Here is an 8,262-nt window from a genome sequence, read left to right as displayed (position 1 = left end):
TGAAGAGCTGGCAGGTTAAAGAGGACCAGCCCAAGGGGGTGAGTTGTCCATAGAGAACAGCATCTGAAAGGCTGAAACCGTGGCTCTCAGCAGGCTGGTTGTGCTCGTCCTCCTGTCCACTGCCTAGTCTGGCCATGGATTACAGTAGCTGCTCTGTGTATTCCCCCAGGAGAAGAAAGCCCACATTTCCCCCCCTTTACTGGGCAGCGTCTTAGGCTCCAAGACCTCCTGAAAAAGGCTCATGCAAACTCCAGGACCCTGTGGAAGCCAGGTGAGTTTGAACTCTGGCAATCCTGGTTACCAAGCCTGGTAGGATTAAGCTGGATCTTTCCAAATAAGCATGGCACCAAGCCGTGAAAATATTTGCTAAACTAAGCTTTAGTTTGTCTGTATTGAGCTCCTTTGCTCTCTATTCTGTTTTAAAACATCAAAAACAGGCGCACCTGGGTGGTCAGTGGGTTAGGCATATGCCTTCAGCTTGGGTCATAATCCCAAGGTCCTGGGATGGAGTCTCGCCTTGGGTTCCCTGCTCAGCTGGGAGCCTGCTTCTCTCTCTTCCTCTTCGCCTCCCTCTGGCTTATGCTCTCTCTTGCTCTCTCTCTCTCAAATAAATAAATAAAATTTTAAAAAATAAGAAAGTAAGTAAATAGAACATCAACAAGACCAGTCAAAGTAACAAAAATCCTTAATCCTACCTAAGATAGATAGCCTAAAGATGATTATTTGAATTCTGAGCAGCAATAGTTATTACAATAATCAGAGAAGAGACTATTGATTCCTTAAGCAATGCACCAAGTGCTTCACTGCTGCTGGATCAGAAAGTCTGTCATAGGAGGTCCTGAGGTTGTTGTCTTTTTGGCCTTACCACAAGTGTCCCCCACCTCCCTTTCTTGAATAATTTTTGTGGGATTTTGGTCCCTTAAAATCAATAGGCTGTGATGAAAATATCGGTAAGAAGCAGGGGCACCAGGCTTGGCGCCAGGGCCATTGTGGGTGATGTTTTGATACCCTAGAGTATTTCCACGGCAATGACAGACAGAAAGACTCCCGGAAATGAAAGATCAGTTCCCTGTTCCAGCCTGGGGAAAACAAAACAAACACCTGCAGAAAGGCAGCAGGAAAAGCACAAACGTACCCCAAACCTCACACAAGATTAGCGCATGTTATCAGTGGAGACAAGCCGTGTATAGGAAAGATAGCACCAGAGCCAGCACGCAGGCTAATCTCTCCAGGAATGAAAGCTTCATTAACTTGTTTTCAGTATTTCTCAGCAAGTAACCACAGATTTTGAACCTTGGCCGTTTGAATATTATTTCTTCATATCTCTAAGGAAAAACAAAACAAAACAAAACACAATCTGCCACACAGTAATTGCTTGATAGGGAAGACATGATGCTGACTGCTATTTGGATCCTTCACTTATTGACAATGTCTTTCCTTTTCCCCTCCGAGTCGGCCCTTCCCCACACTTCCGGCGGACACACTCACTATTCCCCTTGCCCTCTTTCCCTTATTTGCTCCTTGGAGGGATCAGTAGTGAAGGAAGGGTTGGCCAGGAAGCACCACTCTTTTTCCTCTCAGACTCTCCTGTCTGGGCTCACTGCCTCCCAGGAACCGAGCCATAGTGCCCCTGATGGAGGCGGAGGAGCAACTTGTCCCTCTGTCCTGGGTCACTGCCACCTTCTGAGACAGGGCTGCTCTGGAGCCACAGGAAGAGGCAGAGCCCAGAGGCTCTTGGGAGCCTCCGAGCCCCTCCCAAAGGGAAAGCGAGTTTCCTGGAGCAAGTGAGTGAGTGAATGTGTGTGTGTGTGTGTGTGTGTATTCTGAGGAGAAGTGAGGTCAGATAAGGACCACAGAAAAGCAGAAACCATTCTTTGCACACCTGCTGCTTTCCAGACACTTCCCATAGCCAGGCCCCTTAGCTCATGGGGTCTAGTTTGTGGTTCGGGGAATGCCCCCTCTGTAACATTTGATAGAAATATCAAGCCTTCAAAAAATTGCCTGCAGTCGCATGGCACCCACAGCAGAAAAAGCCTAGAATTCTGTATTGGGAAAACCGAGATTCCAGCTCCATGCTGTGGGTTTTAATGCCTCCAGCAAGGGGGGGTCCCTGGCAGGGGTGGGCAGTATCAGTGAGTTGTGGGCCTGCACACAGGCAGGATCCATGTGAGGCTTCCATGGGACTCCTGGGGCCGGCAGAATGTTTGGGGTTTGCAAAAGGGGTGACAGTATAAAGGGAAGAAGACTGAAGGCATGTTCCTGTTCCAGGAAAAGTACTGCTCAGTTGTCCACCCTGCGCCAAGGGCCACTGTCTGGCGGGCACTTACCTCCTCCTGACAGGCTAGGAGCTATGACAGAGGGGAGGGGCTTATACCCGTGCTTTGCTGTGAAACAAAATCAATAGCCACTAAAGTGGCTGAAAACAACACATGGTTTCCATCTCACAGTGTCTGAGGCTTGGGCGTCCAGAGGTGGCTCAGATTCTCCCCAGGCTGGAATCAAGGTGTACGCAGGAGCTGTGATCCCCTCCAGAGCTCCCCTTCCAAGCTCTCTGGTTGTTGGCAGAATCTGGTTCCTTGCACTGTGGGGATCGATGTGCTGTTTTCTTGTTGACTGACTGTTGGCAGTGGTCAGGCTCAGCTTCTGGAGGCCGCCCTTGGGTCCTGCCCTGATCTGCTCACCCACACACAGCATGGATGCTTAAAGCTGCAGGAGAACGGCTCTCCCCTTGAATCTCCCTCCCGGCGGGTATAAGAACGCCTCATACAATGCAACACATGTACCATGACCCAAGTACGCCTTCCCTTTACCAATGTAATGTAACCTAATCCTGGGAGTGGCTATCCCGTTAATAGTCACAGGTCCCACTCTCTTCAGGGGGAGGGTTATACAGGATGTGTACACCAGAGGTGAAATCTTGGGGTTCATTTTAGCATTCTTAGAATTTGGCCTCCTACCAGGAGAAACTGTTCTGAGTCTGGGCGACTGGGAGGGGCAAGGGTGGGGCTGCGCATAGTTAGCAGGAAGCCTTGGTGCCCTCTTGGCTTCTAGAAAATACCATTAAAGTGCAGGACTTTGAAAGGGGTGGGGTGAGGCCAGAGCAGCCACAGGCAGGTTTATTTCCTGACTTTACTTTAGAATCACGGATATTTTCGTCATTTTTCAAGAAAGAAAGGCTGTATATTGAAGAAGTATTGGCGGGGTTTGAGGGATGCAGGTAGCACAGCTTATTTCTAGTGCTGCTTTTCTGTGTAACGTGGCCCAGATCTATTTCTGAGACACATGGCATTATCAGAGAGGTGTCTAGAAGCTGTACGCATACAGAAATCATGCCAGCCAGCAAACAAGTTATCTCCACTTTAAAAAACCTCCTTCAGAAGGGATACCTCCTTTTGAAGAGACTCCTCAGGCTGCTTCAGGACCTTCTTGTCCTAGTTTGTATCTCTGTCAGCAGGACAGACTATATTTGACCAAAATCCTTCAAGCTGAAGTTTCTTTTGCAGCCTTGGTGAAGGCAGAGCAAATGATTCAGACTCCACAAATGACAGAAAAAGAAATACAAAGCTGCAGAAAGGCAGAAAGTGACAGAGACTTGTACATTATCCATCCCTCATCTTAAAGATTAAGAAAGCCTCAGTTTGGGGTTGGCTTTTCCCCCAAAGACCAAGCTACGAAGCAGGCTAAGTCTCCTAATGCCAGGGAACCACTGAGGCAGGGAAACGGAAATTAAGGCAAGCAGTTGACACCGTCAGGCCAATTCTCGTCCTCTCTGAACACTGGTGCGCTCCAGCCTTGTCTTTGAGCTCCTACCTTAGGCTGTTCTAAGTCTTTCCCGTCCACTTTTTGATAGGGTTGCTTGCAGCAAAAGCATTCCACAGGAGCTATTTATTGTGTGCTTACAATGTGCGAGGCTCTGCAGGAGCTCAATAAAGAGGCAGACATAAATGTGTGGAAAATTAAATGGCAGGACTGAATGCAGAAAACACAAAAGATGCCAGAGGGTGGGGATAAAAACCTTCCCGGGGTTCAGAAGAAGCAGTGATCACCTCATGCTGGGGTGCTGAGTCAGGGACTGACTTGAAAAATTTTAGCATGGGCTCAGTCCAAACCTTTCCCCCCCTTTTCCTCACCCTCCCATTCCCCTCTCCTGCGACCTTCCGGGTGTCTGGAAGTAGCAGTGTTTTCCAAGCAAAGTTCTAAGAAGTGGTCAGCTGGGGGTTCAAGCTAAACTGGCTTCCAAAGAACAACAAGAAAGCTCAAAGAGGTAGCAGCTTTTGAAGTCACAATTCCTTTTTACTCGATGCAGTGTCTTTGTTTCAGCAGAAGGTACAGAAATCCATGGAGTGCTACCTTCCTTTCCTTAATGACCTCTATTCAAATAGAATCAAAATACTTAATTAATCACTCTGCCTAATGCCAGCTGGTCACAGGTGGTCAGTGATGCTGCTGAGTCTGACCTAACCTGAGGAACTTGAGAAGTTATTCAAAAAGCCTTTACTTAGCCCCTACTTAGAAAACAAAGCAGACTATGAACCGGTCTTTCTAGAACTTTAGTTTATTAGCAGAGAGAGAAGTAACAGGTAATTCACAAAGCAGTGCGTTTTGGTTATCTACTCCTGTATTAAAAACATCCTAAAACTCAATGGCTGAAGAAAAACCAAAGATTTTTCTTTCTCACGATTTGGTGGGTAGACTGGGCTTGGCTGGAAGCAGCTGCTTTCAACTGGGAGCTTGGTGGGGGCTGGAAGGTCCAAGATGGCCTATCCAGGGTCATGTAGTAGCTTAGCTTGGGCTTCTTGACAGTGTAGTGTCTGGCTTCCAAGGGAGAATGTTCCAAGAGAATAAGCCCCAGTATGCAAGTCATAGCAATCATTTGTGTATATCATTTTGACTAGGGTTTCAATGGCCAAAGCAAGTCCACATGTCCAAACCCACAGTCAACATGGGAGAGAACCACATAGGTTATGAAAACCAGGAGATGTGGTTCTTTTGGGAGCCACCAACATAACAATCTGTCACAGTGTGTGAGTCCTAAACCAGATTTACCGGTCAAGGGTGACTTCGTGGAAGAATAGACGCTAACTTGAGACAGGAATGATTGGTAGTTATATCAGGGATATCCATAGTTCTTACCTGCTGACCAACTCCACAATTTGTTCTTTCTTAGAACACTACTTGTAAGATTTGTATTAAGTATACCAAGCATATAAAGTGATTAATTTCTTATTTTCACAAGAATTCATCAACAGGCAGAAGAGAGACCCATGAACATGCTTTTCACTGGTTGATTAGACGCCACCATTTTTCTCCTACTTGCTCCTATCCAGGTTCCCAGAGATACTGACCCTAACTTGATTCTACATAGTATTTCCAGCTCTTGCTTTCAACTTCATTATTCTGGCTTTCAACTCCCTCAAACTAGTTATATCCTTATGTTGATTGTTAAGCTTTAATTCTTATAAGATTATGACTGCCTGATTTCTCAACTGGTTTTTCTTGAGATTCTGAGCAACATGTAAATTGCACTAGGAGTGGCTGAGAAGGAATTCTTGCACAGGTAATCACTACGATTGTGGCTGAAACTAAGAGAAAGAGGGGGAGTCAGTCAAATGAGGGAGGAGAAGTAGACAACATAGGAAGAGGGAGGGCCTCATAAGCCATTTTCATTTGGAACTTTATCCTGAGATAAATAGGAAGTCATTGAAAAGTTTTAAAAGGGGAGTGACATGATCAGAATTGAACTCCAGAAAGACCTCCAAGGCTGAGATGTGGACAGTGGATTGAGACAGGGAGATCTGCCAGAAGGCTGATGAAATCATCCTAGAGGGAGGGAGTGGGGGTCTGAGCGAGGAAGTGGCCAAGGTGCTAAGTACAAGCAGACAGATTTAAGAAATACTTAGGAGGTGGGGGCTCTTGGGTGGCTCAGTCTGTTAAGCATCTGACTGATTTTTGCTCAGGTCCTGATCTCACAGTCGTGGGATCAAGACACTGTGCTGGGTATGGAGACTACTCAGGATTCTTTCCCTACCCTCTTCTCCCTGCCCTCCACTGTTTGTATGTGTGCTTTCCCCCCTCTCTAAAAAAAAAAAAAAAAAGAAAGAAAAGGAAAAGAGATACAGGAGGAACCCTTGACAAAGTTTCCTAATTGACTGGGCACAGGACATGGAGGATTGGGTGAAGTTTTTGCAGACTTTGGTCTCCTACCTGATGACCCGTCCAAGAAGATACCCTAAGTCTTAACTGTTCAGAGAGCAGAGATCAACACCACTCCTTCTTATAACTACCCTTCTGCTCCCCCAGTTATTTCCTTTTGTGAACTCTCTCCCTCCCTCCTTATTCAGTATTTGCTTTAAACTTGGAGTTTCTTAAACAAAAGTTGTCTTTAAAATTACAATTTTTCTATCATAATACTCAAAGGATCTCCCAGAGATAAATCTGTCCTATCATGTCTATTTTAAGTTTAAGTAGTATTTTATCTCATTTTTCTGCCAAAATTAAGCCAAGACAAATTCAAGTGGAATTCCAAGATAAAGGAAAGCAGTAGAAAAGATGTCTTTTCATGGAGCCACTGCTAGCCTATATGATGCCTGTGCATTTCCAGAAAAGGCACTGATTCTGCTTGGCCCATGCAGCACCCCATGATTTTGTTTCTGGGGCTTACAGCTGAGAATGAAGCCTGATTTGATGAGATCTGCCTTCTGCAGGGAAGACAGGTCTCCATAGGGTCTCAGGTTTCTGCCCCTCTTGCCAGCAGAGGCACTGTCTTTTCAAGGATGAATATACAGCAAATAGCCTGAAAGGCAAAGACAGTATCTCTGTCAAGAGAAAAAGACAAGTTTGCTTACCACACAGTATAGAAAAGATGACTCCATCCAAAGCCAGTCAGGCAGGTTGGCTTGCTTCCCATTATAAAAGATGGGGGTTCCCTAAGCATGGGGTTCCTCAGCTCTGACACCAACCTGCTGCATGGGCAGCATCCACTGGACGTTTCCATGGGGACTTGAGAAGCCAAGGGAATTGCTGCTTAAGCAGAGAGCTCACATTGCTCCTGTGCTGTAAAGACCTTTGTCTCGGACCAGGAGCCTCTTGCCTTCTGCCAGCATTCACTAACCAGTGGCAGGCTAATTTGTTGGCTTGTTAATAGAGTAAAACCTCCAATCCTTCAGAGTTTACATTCTCACTGGGGAAGAGCAAACTAGTAAACAAATTAAGTAACTAGAAATTTTCCCAATTTCAAGAAAACAGATTAAGGGTTAAGATAGAGAATGCGGGGCATGACAGGGCACCAAGATGGAATGGGGAGGGAAGACCACGCAACACCATTCCAATGTCTACAAGAGGAGTCAGAACCACCATGTGAACGGTGAGGCCCAAGGAGGCCAGGCAGAGGGAACAGCACACACGTCCTAGGTGAATGGGGTGAATGGAAAAAAAGACCAGTGTGGCTCCAGGATGGCAACCAGAGAGAGCTGTGGTCTGAGAGGAGGTGGGGGATGGGGGCATGGCATGATTGCGCACAAATCCTTGTGTGTTGTGGATGGGAGTTTGGCCTTTTGCCAGAGTTTTCAAGCAGGGTATCAACTTGACCTGGTTGACCTCCTAGAAGGTCACTGTCTCAGTGGCACTCCAAGTGGCAGGGGAGAGAAGTGGAGAGAGGATGGCCAAAGAAACACTTGGGGGGAGAATGTAAATAGCACGTGGTAATGCAGGGTGGTGGACACCAAGGCCAGAGATCTGGCTGTCAAACACTGATGACTGGCCAGAGTGCTCTAGTTTTTAGAAACAAGCCCGACTCTTTAGAAAAGGTTCAGGGTTGTAGAAAAACATCTATAGATACATTTTCTAAAGCTAACATTTCCTCAATGACTTGCAAAAATGCAATGGGTTTATCTCCAGTTTGATTTTCCCCTGGCAGTGCCTCTGAACACTTTTCTCTGACCACTCCTACTAGTGTCCTGTAGGGGAAAACTGAACGTGCTAGGGACGCTGCCAGGAACTTACAAAATGAATTCTCCCTCCTTCATTTGTTTTGCAAGCTCTGAGAGCTGTGTTCTTCGGGGGAGAGTGTGCAGGTTACTTAGGTGAAGCCTAGTCTATGCCATGAGTCGTGCAGGCTGACAGGGCACTTGGCTAGCCGCACTGGCTCTCGCAGTGGCACCGTCGGGAACACCAGCTCTCCAGCAACAGGAACACTGAAGCCCTGGTTTTTAACTGCCTCAGCTCAGAAATGGCACATACCACTTCCACTTATGGTTCCTTGGC

This window comes from Mustela putorius, unplaced genomic scaffold (assembly GCF_011764305.1).
Source record: "Mustela putorius furo isolate JIRA1106 unplaced genomic scaffold, ASM1176430v1.1 tig00003913_pilon_pilon_pilon, whole genome shotgun sequence".
Lineage (NCBI taxonomy): Eukaryota > Metazoa > Chordata > Mammalia > Carnivora > Mustelidae > Mustela > Mustela putorius.
Note: the sequence above shows the minus strand (reverse complement) of the source record.